The 12,963-nt window shown below is 43.2% G+C and overlaps 1 protein-coding gene across 1 annotated transcript in view; it reads left to right on the forward strand.

The window, feature by feature from the left end:
• The first annotated feature begins 67 nt into the window (after positions 1 to 67).
• The window catches only part of LOC107110331 (thyroid hormone receptor beta), a 241,136-nt gene continuing 228,240 nt past the window's right edge, over positions 68 to 12,963 (forward strand). The window contains exon 1 of the mRNA XM_015411104.1: positions 68 to 122. The gene's annotated coding sequence lies outside the window, so the exon portion shown is untranslated. The remainder of the gene's footprint in view (positions 123 to 12,963) is intronic.

A 12,963-nucleotide genomic window follows, 5' to 3' on the forward strand; every position in this document is an offset into this window, starting at 1 on the left:
CTGTCCCCCTCCCTCCCAGCCAGCCAGCCGGGTCATTTGAGGACACAGGCCGCCTCTCGCCCTCGGAAGCGCCGGAGCCTCCTCGTCGTCTCTCGTTGGTCTCTTCCAGCCGCGCTTGCCAGGTAAGCCCGTCCCCCTTTTGCATTCCCCTCTCGCGAGGAGTGCGGGGGGCGGCGGAGAGAGCGCGGGGGGGGTGCCTCTTCGGACTTTGCAAGCCCGCAAACAAACTCGCCGGGCCAAGCGGGCGAAGGGGAGCGTGCGGGAGGGGGAGGCACCGGGAGACTTTGTAACGCGGCAACCGAAGCGGCAGAGAAAGGCGGGCGGATATAAATGGAGTTTCTAATTAAAAATATATGGCACGGAAGCCTTTTGGCGGGCATGGAGTGCAACAAAAAGGGAGCGCGGCGCGCTGGAAACAGGCTGGGATGTGGGGAAGGGGGGCGTCTCTCATCGCCAGCGCGTGGGTCGTTACGAGCGGTTAGTTTTGGTAGCGGCGGAAAGGTTGGGAAGTAAGTTTTTGAACAGGAAGGTGAAATATGCAAAACAAAACAAAAGGGCCTTGGCATTTCCCAAGATGACTAACGCAAATTAGTCATGCGTCGCGATCCTAACCATGTTGAACCAAGTTCTTCTGAGTGACAGTGCGGGCTTCAATTTTGGCCGCCTGTGAGTTTAAACTGGAGTGGGTTTCTATAGGATTCCACCGTTGAGTCCCCCTAGCAAATAGGCGTTGGATTCCAACCTTACGGGCCAAAGAATACCGGATCCTATGCTGTCCTTTTCAGATTATTCTTTTGGAGTGTACTGTGAGATTCGAAGTCAATTTCACTAGGAGTCTGGCCTCCCCAACAGTATTGCTAGCATAGGAAATTACACTGCAATCAACTTGTCGTCCCCCCCCCATCCCACCCCACCCCTTTTCGTGTAGTTTTCTACTCGCTCTGTTTTATCTTGAAGGGGCTTGACAATGAAACAGCTTTAATTTGAATCTTGGGGAAAACCTTCTCCAAGACGCATACACAAAACCACACCCTTACTTAATAACTACCGCTCCCAAAATCCATACTTGACAGTATACAAACTAGAGCAGCAATTCTATGCACACTACCAGTAGCATGTAAATAAGGCTGCAATCCTATCAACAAATACTTGTCAGATCCATCATACGTACTGAGGGGCACTTACTGTTGAGAAAAGACACAGGTGATCAGACTAAATCTTACTGAACTGCACAGGACCGGGGAGGGAAGTAGAAATGACGGTTCACCTGGCTGCAGTGCTTCCAAGAGCAGTGTGTCCTTGCAGTATATAGTATCTGGTCTATACTCTGGGGGCAAGAGAACGTTTAAAAGTCTAAACAAATAAAGGAGTTGAAATGTGTTGCCTGCAAAGTGGCTTTGGCCCAAGAACCTTGGAAAAATATGACCCAATGCAGCTGATGAGGAGATTCCTCCTCTGAGTTTATTTAGAAGCTTGATTCCTACGCTGAGTGGATGCCAGAGATCTGCCTTTGTATACTGCTCTTGCTGCAAAGTAAGCAAGATGCGGCTCTTGCTGGAGGCCATCCCATCTCTTTTATCCAGCTATGTGAGCAGACAAGTCAGACAGCCAAGTGTGCTAGCCCTCTTCCATCTGACAGCCAGGACGCACGGTAGCTGCTTCATTCTGTGTTTGTGTTCAGCGTTTACACTTGCCCACTAAACTGATGATGGAAATAAAATGGGGACATTAAAGGGCATAACACTCATGTGTTTGCTGATTAAGGACCACAAAGCTGTGCCCCCCCCCCACAGTTCTAAAAGTACCATTTATTAAACATGAGACATGATTTACCTCCTCCTGCTTGCAGATAGTTATATGGCCCCACCCCACCACAGGAATTTCCCAAACAAACCACTGAAGCTGGTTAAGATTTTGTTAATGATAGTATAAGGATGTCAAAAGTGTTTACTTTTTCCGTGATTTATTCCAGAAATGTTTACTACAACTAGGTTACCATCCCAAGTTTATATTTTTAGGCACAAAGAAAATACAGGGTTGTATTTTCAATATAATCTGTCACATTTTAATTCTACTCGTATTCCAAGGGAGGTGCAAGGTTTCTTTCTCCATTCGAATCTCAAAATAATTCGTAAAGTAGGCAGGGTTGCCAGATCTACTGCTATGGAGGGAGGCCTCCTGCCAGCAGCTGGCAGTGCCCACTGCTGCTCTGTGGTGGCAGAACCTTTTTTAAAAAGTTGGCATCACATGAGCCATAACGTTACTTCCAGGGGAGACCAAGAAGTGTCAGTGGCAGTTCTAGGCATCACTGGAAACTCTATGGTAAAACTATGGAGTTTCCACAATTATTAGACCTACCAGATATCACTTCCAAATTTCCCCAGAAGTGGCATCTTGGTGCATGCACCATAGCCTGCCCTCCATGTCCTCACCCCTCAAGCTCTTGCCAGTTGCCTAAAAGTAGGCTAGGCCGAAAGTGAGTGACTAGTCATTAAGGTTGTTGAGAAAAAATGTCCTGTCCTTTTAACAGAGATGCGGTGAGGTGATATTTATTGGGTGATGTTACTTGCCACAGCTGCCAATTTTCGCATGCTAAGCCTTTATGAAAGGGACAGGACTTTTTTTTTTCCTCGAGCCCTTTCCACAACCCTACTAGTCCCCCAGTGAGTTTTTCATGGCTGAGTGGAGATTCAAGCCTGCGTGTTAGTCACTGTAACCACTACATCACACTGATGGGGAAGAATCTTTGCATAAAAGAAGACTAGGGTCCCTGCCACATGGGACGGCTGAAACGCGGCTAATCAGAGCCGCACCGAACTTGAGACGCCGCGGCGGGATCCCACAGATCCCCTCAGCCGCGGCGCATCTCTCCCCGGCACGATCAGATGCCGGGGAGCAAGAGTCCGATGGGAGGGGGAGGCTGCCGAACTGCGCATGCTGGAGCATGCGCAGTATGGCTGGGGGCCGAGATGCGGCGGCGCAAGGACGCGCCGGCCGATCCCACGGCCCGCCTTGAGCCGCTTCAAGGGATACAACCACCTAGGTAGGTGGTGTTTTTTTGCTGCGCGGTATCAGCGTTTGGGACGGAACAGGGACGGGCAGGCAACGATTCCCAGATGTTGCCGTGGGATCGCGCCTGTTTGCTCCGCCCCCGTTCCGTCCCTCTCCCGGCCCAAAACGCCTCGTATGAACAGGGCCTAGTTTGACTTATTAGAGGGCCCTAGCCTGGCAATAGTTAGTTGAATTTTATCAATGGCATGTCTGCTTGCCCTTCCTCATTCCCTCTCCTGCCTCTCTTCCTATAAAACCCTTCTTATTGTGCTGTATGGTTGGTTTGTTAGTGGTTGGTTTTTGTAACTGTGAACGACATTTATGTTTGTGGGGTACATTTTAAAATATGACGGCAGCCAGTGTCTGCAAAAGTGTTCAATGCTCCGGTACTTCTTCCAGGTTTCTGTTCTACCCCATAAACCAACAGAGCCCATCCTATACCTCGTTTCCTATCACCACAGTAAACATTTTCCAAATGCTAAATAGCGGATTCAGACCATAGCCTGCACACTCAGCAAAGCAAGTATGTTCTGTTAATTTGTATACATTTTTTAGAGTGCAGAATATAATTTTCCTTGGTATTTTTTTAAAATTTGGGGGTAATGACAGGATATGAGCAGCCGTACCTATATTAAGGTACAATTGTGACACCATTCTAGATCTTTGACAGTAGCAGAGGCTTCACCGAGGTCCTTTGTCTTTCTGAGCTTTCTACCTCATTACCAACTGCGCAGCTATTATAGTGAAGCCTGTCACTAACACCTCTGTGTTTGAAGGGTAAATTGCTACTTCTAAAGAGACTACTGTTTTATATAATGTACTTTTTATGTGGGATACTGATATAAGACATTTGTGAATGAAAATACTTTTTATTGTTGTTTGAAAGGACTGGCACATTAAGGTGTTATTCCAGTTTTCACAGCAAGCTGCCAGGAAGTCAGGAAAGAGCGTTGAATTTCGGTAGTCAGACATTTTTGTCTTAAACCACAGTGTAAATGTTCTAGAGAATGATCACATTACATTTACAGTAAATGACAGAAACTGGCAACTATCTGCAATAAAAGCACTCTTGGCCCATTGCCATAATAAGTTTAGACACTTATTACCTGGGAACAGGCCTCTACAATCCGCAGGCCGTACATGCCAAGGCAATCACATATGGCATTTTCCCAGAGCTTTATACACTTCTGGTTTGGCTTCAAGGCTTTATCGCACACCATGCAAGCCACAGTACATAGCTGGTTCAAGGGATGTCTAGGCCAGCTCTAGAGAATGTAGAAAGCAAGCCCGGTTTAATTCAAGTGACTGGGGACTCGGGACTGCAGAATCTTAGCAACATTCTAGTGGGGTAGCCTTAGCCATCTGTTGCAGCAAAAAATAAAAGGGCTCTTGTGGCACCTTAAATATGAATATACTTATTGTATCATAAATGTCTGCAGGCAAGGGCCCACTTATTTATTCATGAATTTATTTAGGAGATTTCTGTGCTGCCTCATCAGAGGCTTGCGCTGGCGTACAAGTAAAATAATAAATTAACTAATATAAAAACTTCATCAGATGCCTGAACTGAAACTTTACTATTCAGATACATAAACTCACAGGTGTGGGGGGGATGTGGAACACAGCATTAAACAGCCATTAAATAAATGACATTTCTATGCAAAATTTTAAAATATATCTGATAAGCTTACTGACTGCACATAACCATTGTATTCAGCGATATCATGGTTTACCTAGGTTATGATGAGTAATTTAACCCCTGTAATGGATAAGAGCCCTGACCTGGATAGCCCAGGCTAGGGCAATCTTGTCAGATTTTGGAAGCTAAGTAGGGTCAGCCATGGTTAGTATGTGGATGGGAGACCACCAGGGAGTAACAGGGTCATATGCAGAGGCTGGTAATGGGAAACCATTTCTAATTCCTCTTGCCTTGCAAACTCTACAGGTAAAAAATAAGATAAGAAAGGTGTGATATCTTATCTGTGGTTAATACAATTAAACCTACTGATTTAAATTGGGATTCAGAAATCTCACCTGCAGCCTCTTTTTGAAATTCCTTTGTTGACATTCATGTCAACAGCAGAGTGCCCCAGTAAACTGGAATGTTTTCCCATAGAGCTGTGAATGCTTCACCTGTTCGCAGTGTTTCAGTGGCTTTGCATGGCTTCAGTGATTTTGTCATATAACAACATCTCAGTCACTCTAGGCTTGAAAGCCTGCCAAGGTTTACTAAGGATGTGGCAGGAAAAAAAATTAGTTAAATGGCCGCATGACAACTGGGCAAGAAAGCATAGAAGAAAGAGAAAGGTGGGCAATAGCGTCAGTCACAGTGTGGGACTCGCTTGGAGACTGATGAGAGCTTAATTATATGTCAGAAGGAATTGTTTCCAAATTAAACAGCAACTGAATGCAAATTATAGCAGTAGACCGGGAGGCTAGAGATACTTGCAGAGAATGCTATTATATTTGAAATCTTGCTTTCTTGTGGTTGATGTTGACTCAACAAGAGTACTTTGAAGCCTCTGCAAAAGGAAACAGATCTACAGAAGGAGATTATATCATTGTTTGTGTATATAAAACATCTAACATAAGAATATGCATGAACAATTAAGGCATTATAGTAACTGTTAATTCCGTACTAGTGTTGTTGTGTTTGTTAGGAACTATGGGCATAATGCCATCGAGACCACATTTCAGTGTGGCCATTTTCTTGAGGTGAATTGATTTCTGTTGCCTGGAGGTAGTTGGAATCCCAGGAAATATTCCAATCGGAAACCCTACTTTGAACTGGGACCTAGTTTATGTAAGAGATCACCTGCTAATTTGGAAGCAGGTTATCTTTATTAACGGAGGGGGGAGATGAGGATGTCTGCTTTCAGTGTACAAAAATCAGTCTTCTGATAGGATAAGGAATACATGGGAAATGGACCCAGCCAACATGATAGGGAGATTTGAAGGTAGTTGTGTTTGGACATCATCTGCTGCCTTGGTGGCTGTTGTGAGGGCAGGAAGGTTGGGATATAAATTTTGTAAAGTAAATAAATCTGTTTACCAGGAGGCAAACAAAGTCAAGCAGGTGGGATGGGAATTGGTTGGCTTGTTAATTAAAGTATTGTAATAGAAATGGTAAACTCGTGATGCGTTATTCTGTGCAGTTCAGATGTCAGTGTACCCCTCCTTTGTGTGTAACTTTGCCTAACTTTGGTTATTTTATTTTTCCTCACTGTTGAATTTAGTCTGCTTCTAAATGCACTGAGGTTTATAGGATTAAAGGCCCTGCCCTCATTTCTTTCAAGCGCTTTCTTGATTGGACATTTTGACCTAATTGGATATTTTAGAAGGTTGCCAAAGCATGCCTTAATTGGTGTTGCCAGTTTTCCATCAACGATTAATAAAGCTCATTTAGAGGATCAATTAGCATTTTGAAAAGAGGATTTTGAAGCAGAAATGTTATAAAAGCATCACAGAGTACTGTTTTGTTCAGAGAACGTGCTTAGTTCTGTGTGAGGAAGTGGGTTCCTTAATTAATGGTAAACCTTTTGTTCGGGAGAAACATTTTTGCCTTAAGTTCAGAAGGCAAACGTGTCATTCTAGCAATCATTTTATTGCACTTGGGCAGCCATTTGCCATTTTGCCATGACAGTTTGATAGAAACAAGTATCACTGGCCTTTGAGGAAGCTTCACAGTTGCCAGCTAAACCTTTGACCATCTCCCCCTGCTGCCTTCTGTATATCACCACTCTCTTGGAATAATAGAAGCAGGGGTCATTTGGGGGGGGGACGCGGGGGGACGCCATCCCCCCGGCTGAGGTGCGGGAGGGAGGGGCCTGGAGCTCCCTGCTGGTGCCCGCTGGAGGTCGCCGCCGGCTGTAGGGAGGACACACTTCCGGTGATGTCAGGGGGTGTGGCATATGCTAATGAGTTATGCTAATGAGTACCCCTAGCCCTTTTTCTACGAAATGACCCCTGAATAGAAGCATCACATATGTGAAGTGTCCAGAATAGGGTGGAGTTTGGGCAGGAAATCTGGGGGTGGTGCCTGGGAAGGGTGGAGTTTGGGCAGGAAATCTGGGGGCGGTGCCTGAGAAGGGTGGAGTTTGGGGTGGGTGCAGAGCTCAGCAGGGATATGATGCTATAGAGTCTCTCCCCCCCCCCCCCGCCCCTGATCTCTGTAATCCAGAGATCAGATGTCATTCCAGGGGAACTCCAGGTCCCACCTGGAGGTTGGAAACCCTTAGCAGAGCTGGGGCATGAGAATGATCCCTGAATAGTATTATCAAGGCTGTGTTCTACTGTAGAAGACAGTATGGAAATTATTACAATTTCAGTGCTTTGAATAAACAACTTGAGTTTGCGTGGATGCAGACATGGAGGGCAGAGAACCCATTGTGTTCTTTCAGCACTGATGGTTTTATGGTGAGCGTTTTAAAAAACTGTGTCTTCTAAAATAGATTTTCTGTCTGTTTTGGTATGAGAACTATAGACTAATTTCTTTTTTTGCCCTATGCATCCATGCATGCATGTGTCAATGAATTCTTTGCTGTTTCATGTAGGTTTTTTTTTAATTGATAACTTTTTAATGGAAATCCGAGGTGATAAGCAATGAGACTGTGACTTTGGGTTGTGTTTTTCCTCATTTTGAAAATAAAATAATTTCTTTCTATTTTTCTGGGGTGCCTACTCATGTATTCATCTTGCTTCATCTGAGATGGCATAGTAAGGAATACGAAAGACAACAACATTGTCTTGGCTATTTTTAGTCTGGCCACAACACTGTAATAAACTGATCTGCAACATGTGACAGAGCAGGAATAGTAGCTTGAGAGAGTTTCTGTAACAGTAATAGTAGAGGATGCCAAGGGTATCCATTACAATATCGGATATGATCTTCCAAATAATGTGTTATAAGGATGTATTGAAAAGTTATATGAGTAATTAGTGGAATTCAGTATACTGTAAGAAAATCTATGTGAAATAGTTTAAGCCAAACATGGATTCATAGCTATATTAGGAGCACTGTTATCCACAAGTGATATAACAATGCCACCCAAATTGGCATGACCCACTTATTCAGGGCAGGTGGTGCTTTAATTGAAGTGGTAACCTGCTGTGCCAGCAACTGTATTCCTGCCAATTCTAGAAGGTATAGCAGAAACAAGGAGAAGAGCAAGGTTTCAGAATGATACCTTAGTGCGTGGAACACATGAAGCTGTCTTGCAAAATCATTCGCCTATTCTAGGTCAGAATTGTCTGCCCTGATTGGCAGGGAGTCTCCAGGGTCTCAGGTCTTTCATGTCACCTACTTCCTGATCTTTTAAAGTTGAGTTACTGAAGACTGAACCTGGGACATTTTGCATGTTAAAGCAGATACTCTACCACTGAGCCATGCCCTTAATGAATACAATTAGAAATATAATTAAATTGTTGCAATGTGCTACATGAAGTGTTGTAGCTTTAAGCTGAAGTTAGTTCTGTCAGTATTAACTCTCCAGTTAGAAAAAGGACTGGATGCAAACTCTCAAACTGTGTAAGTACCCATAGTTTGTATCTCTGTTTGTATGATTTTTAAAAAGATACATCAAATATTATAATCTTGCTTTGCTTTATACTGATGCCAACAGATTGTGGTTTGTAGAAGTAGTAGTTTCATTGACCTGATACTCTGTGGAGCAAGTATGGATAAGTACAGTATATGGTATTCAAGGCTGCAAATATTGTATTACAGCAACCTTGCCTGAAGTTCTTCAGCAGACATTTATCACGGATGGAAAGGCATGTATGCCGCCTGAGTGCCACAACAGAAGGAGGGTTTGATAAATAATGATTGTATAAGGAACACCACCAATCTATAGGTGGTGCAGTTACACATCTTAGTGCTTAGCTAAGTTCTATATTGTCTCTTGTGGTTGTTTGCCTTCAAAGGAAGTTACTGAACAGTTTGTACATCATACTGTTGGATCACTTGCAGCCTGTTTTATCTTAAACATGCCGTACAACTGGTGGCAGTAGCTTCAAGATGTCAAAAGTCTTATTGCCTGAGAAGACATTTGCTGATCAGTCAGATTGGCCTGGATTGGAATCACTGAGTTATTGGCTAACTTTAAGCTTCTGGTCTCTGTGATTGAGAGGAATGATCAGAAGGTCGCATAGTATTTTGCATAGTGTTTAGAAGCAGGGCTATTTTGGGGCAGGAACGGAGTTCCAGCTGGCTCCCAAGTTGGCCACACCCAGCAGGAACTCATTAGCATAATAAGCCACACCCAACAGCAGAAACTCATTAGGATTGGCTACATTAGGGGTGTGTGGCCTAACATGCAAAGGAGGTCCTGCTACAAAAAAGCCCTGGGTTTTGACAACAAGCAAGGTAAACAGAATAACAAGCAAAAGGTGGGTGTAGCTGGATGACCACACTTCTGGTAACATGGGGGTGCGGCCTAATGTGCTAATGAGCTGTGCTGTCAGGGGTGTGGCCCAATATGCTAATGAGTTCCTGCTGGACTTTTCTACAAAAAGAGCCCTGTAAGAAATACACTGACTAGAGATGCCTACTTGTAAGATACCAGCTGGAATTCTGTATAGTTACTTTTGCATTGTTGGTGATTTTAAGAGAATGTGCGCATTAGCATGGCTCATCAGAAAATGTTTCAGTGTCAGACCTACGTGCTACATGGCAATACATAGGTGTCCCTTATGCTGCCTGAAGCAGAGGAGACAGCATAAGAGTTTGGAAATATAATATGGTGGTTAATATTTATTTATATACTTTATCCATACTCCACTTTTCTCCCCAGTCAGAACCCAAAGGGGCATGTAATGTTTTTCCCTTGCTCCATTTGATCCTTGCAGCAACCCAGTGAGGTAGGCTAAGCTTACAGTCTGTGACTGTCCAAAAGTCACCCAGCAAGCTTCCATGGCAGAACGGTGATTCGATCTTGGGTCTTCCAGATTCAAGTCTGGCATTGTAACCACTACACCATGCTGGCTCTAGAGTTTTTAAACATTTATTAAGTGTTGCTGGGTGCATGCTTGGATATTGTTGGTAGAACAAAAGGAGTCGTGTGACTAAAAACTATGCTGAGTTTGGAGGATGGTCAGTAATTGCAGTTTTTCTGTTGCTGAAATTGAAGACTGTAATTTGTTACAGCAGTTAACGGGATTAACGTACCAGGAAAGAACTGACACCACTACAGGTGAACACTAAAGTGAAAACAAGACTCTATGGCTTGGTTTCTCTGTTTATGATACATCCTTATGTGTCTTCTTTTTGATGATTTCAAAATAGTGTGTATTCATCCTATTTTCTGTGTTATATTTACCAATGAGCAACTCCAAACAAGTGACAGGGTGAGTTAAGGACAATGGTAACTCATGTCTTTTGCTAATCCTCCATGAAGGGATTAACTCACAGTTGTCTTCCTTTTGTATGAATGAGTCACTTAACATTTTTACATTTTACATCATTTTCTTTGATGTAGTCTTACCAAAGGAAAAGGTCTTCAAAATTAATGTATAGCTGTTCTTCTAACTGTCAGAGGACTTGTTCTGTTGTTGGAAAGGCAAAAACACGTTTGCTTTGCTGGGAGTCCAATTCCATGAGATTATACTAGCTGTTCATCTCGTATTGATTTGTCCATTTAGTGTAACCATTTAGAAATATGTTCATCAGAAGTTTTTTGAAAGACTCGCCCACGTACATGTTGATGAGAGATTTTTTCCACTCCTGGTTTCATTTTATTTGTAGATGACTCATTCTTGGCAGAAGGAGAGATCTTCAATTTATATTTTAATTCAATCATCTACATTAAATGATGTGAATTGCAGAACCAGTTTAAGATCCCTGTAGTTCTTTGAGATTAGTCACTGCTTTTATACCTAGCGAGCATATCCAACGCTTTCCTTCGCTCAGCTTTCATCTTCAGAAATACTATATTGGATCTTTTATTTTGCTCCTGCAGTTTATCTCCCTGAGATATTTCAAACATACATATCTAATAAGACCTGATGTAGTCCAGCAGACAGAGTGTTAGGTTTGGGTTCAAATCCAAGATGGCAATCAGGAAGTCTGTCTTGGGTGATGAAGAGTACTGTGGAGCTTGAAAGCTTGCTTGCTTTTTTATGGTGCCTGGTTTGGTCCTAATAAAAGTTATCCCACAACTATCACATTTGAAACTGTGATCTTCTTCATAAAATTGATGTGAGAGTAAATAAAAGGGAAAATTTTAAAACTGGTGAATAGATATACTGCATATAATTTTTCTATGCCCAAAATACTTGCATGCTGAATATTAACCAACAGGGGTCTTAAGGTGGGTTGTCCTTTTTCACGGTTGTCGAAACACTATAGTTTCTCTCTACCTATTCTTTCTTGCATAACTAAAGCCTTCAGTTTTGAGGCCCGAAACATCCTAGTTTGTTGGTTAAAAAGAAAGAAAGAAAACATATTGGGTTGGATCCAGTGAGCTTTTTCATTCTGCCTTATTTCCCCACAATCTGCAGCATAGCCTTTTTGGGTGCCCTCCTTCCTTTTTCACCAGTGGAAAAACTGGTTGGATCCAACTGAGTATCTTCTCTTCTGGAGAGAAAGAAACTAGACGCAAATTAATTTTCTGTTAGAGAACCAGGCCCAGTTTTCTAGGTAAGCAGAGTGTTTTGTTGCTGTTGTCGTTGATAAGTCAGGCACTCAAAAGGATTTACGGGGGGGGGGCATCTCATTTCCCCCTGTATCCCCCTACCCCACTGTTTCTTCTTTTCCTTCTCTGGCAGGCCCCATTCACACTCTGTTTTTCCTACTTCCTTCTTTCCTTCCCATCCACCAACCAACATACCTTTATATGTCCCCCTTTGATCTTCAGCTTTTCCTCCTTTCCTCCCCTAGCAACCCCTCCCTTGGAAAAGTCTAGCTGAGTTGTTGCATGGTGGCCACCAGCAGGCTGAGTTGGGTGAGTGGTGAAGTTTCAGTGGTTGCCACCGGGCTTGTCCCCAGTAAGTTCTCCTCCATCAGGGGCAATGACAGTTGATGAGACAGAACCTTTTCCTCGCCTGTTTTGGCCTCCCAAGTTCACCCATCCCACCCACCCCTTTTGTTTTACAGATACCAAGTTATGGAATGCTAGGTAATATTAAAGTGGTGGTTTAGCAACTCCCATGATGGCCCTAAGCCCTCACAACCTAGTTTCAGTGGGCATTCTTTTCTTAAAACTACAGACATTGTTTTTGTTGTTTGGGGGAATTTTAGATTTCAGATTTTTCTGCAAACCATGGTTTTCCTTCAGCTTTATAAAGCATTTCCCCCTTATTTGTCCCTAGCTCCATTTTAAAGGTAAAGGTAAAGGTTCCCTTGCTCGAAAGCCAGTCGAATCCGACTCTAGGGTTGCGGTGCTCATCTCCGTTTCAAAGCCGAACTGCTAGGTTGGCAGGAGCTCCATTTTACTGATCTATTAATCCTCATTCCATGGTCCAGTTCAGAATTAGACAGTTCAGGAACCCTTCACGTGTCACCTTTCTGATATTCCTTGTGTTCCCACTGGGAAAGTGTGAATTTATTTATTTATGTATTTAATTAATTTATATCCCATCCTCCCTGCCAGGGCGGGCTCAGGGCAGCTTACATAGAGTGAAGTTCATATGTATTAAACTGTTGACACTCGTTTCATGTTCAGGCAGGGTGTGTTCAGGTGGGATATGTATTGTTTTTGCTGCACTGAATATTCCTATTTTGTCACAAACTGGTGATTATTTGTACTTCATAAGTACATCCCGTTCAGTGCTGGGAAGCCATAATTCATTTCTCAGTTGCGTTTTCAGATGTTACCAGTACCAGGCTTTTTGAAGCCCAGAGAGTACTTTCTTTGTCATTAAAAAAATAATGTGTGAAGTTGTCCTTATCATGAAGGCTCTGGACATACATTTCAA

Source organism: Gekko japonicus, unplaced genomic scaffold (assembly GCF_001447785.1).
Source record: "Gekko japonicus isolate JY-2015 unplaced genomic scaffold, Gekko_japonicus_V1.1 scaffold723, whole genome shotgun sequence".
In the NCBI taxonomy this organism is placed as follows: Eukaryota; Metazoa; Chordata; class Lepidosauria; order Squamata; family Gekkonidae; genus Gekko; species Gekko japonicus.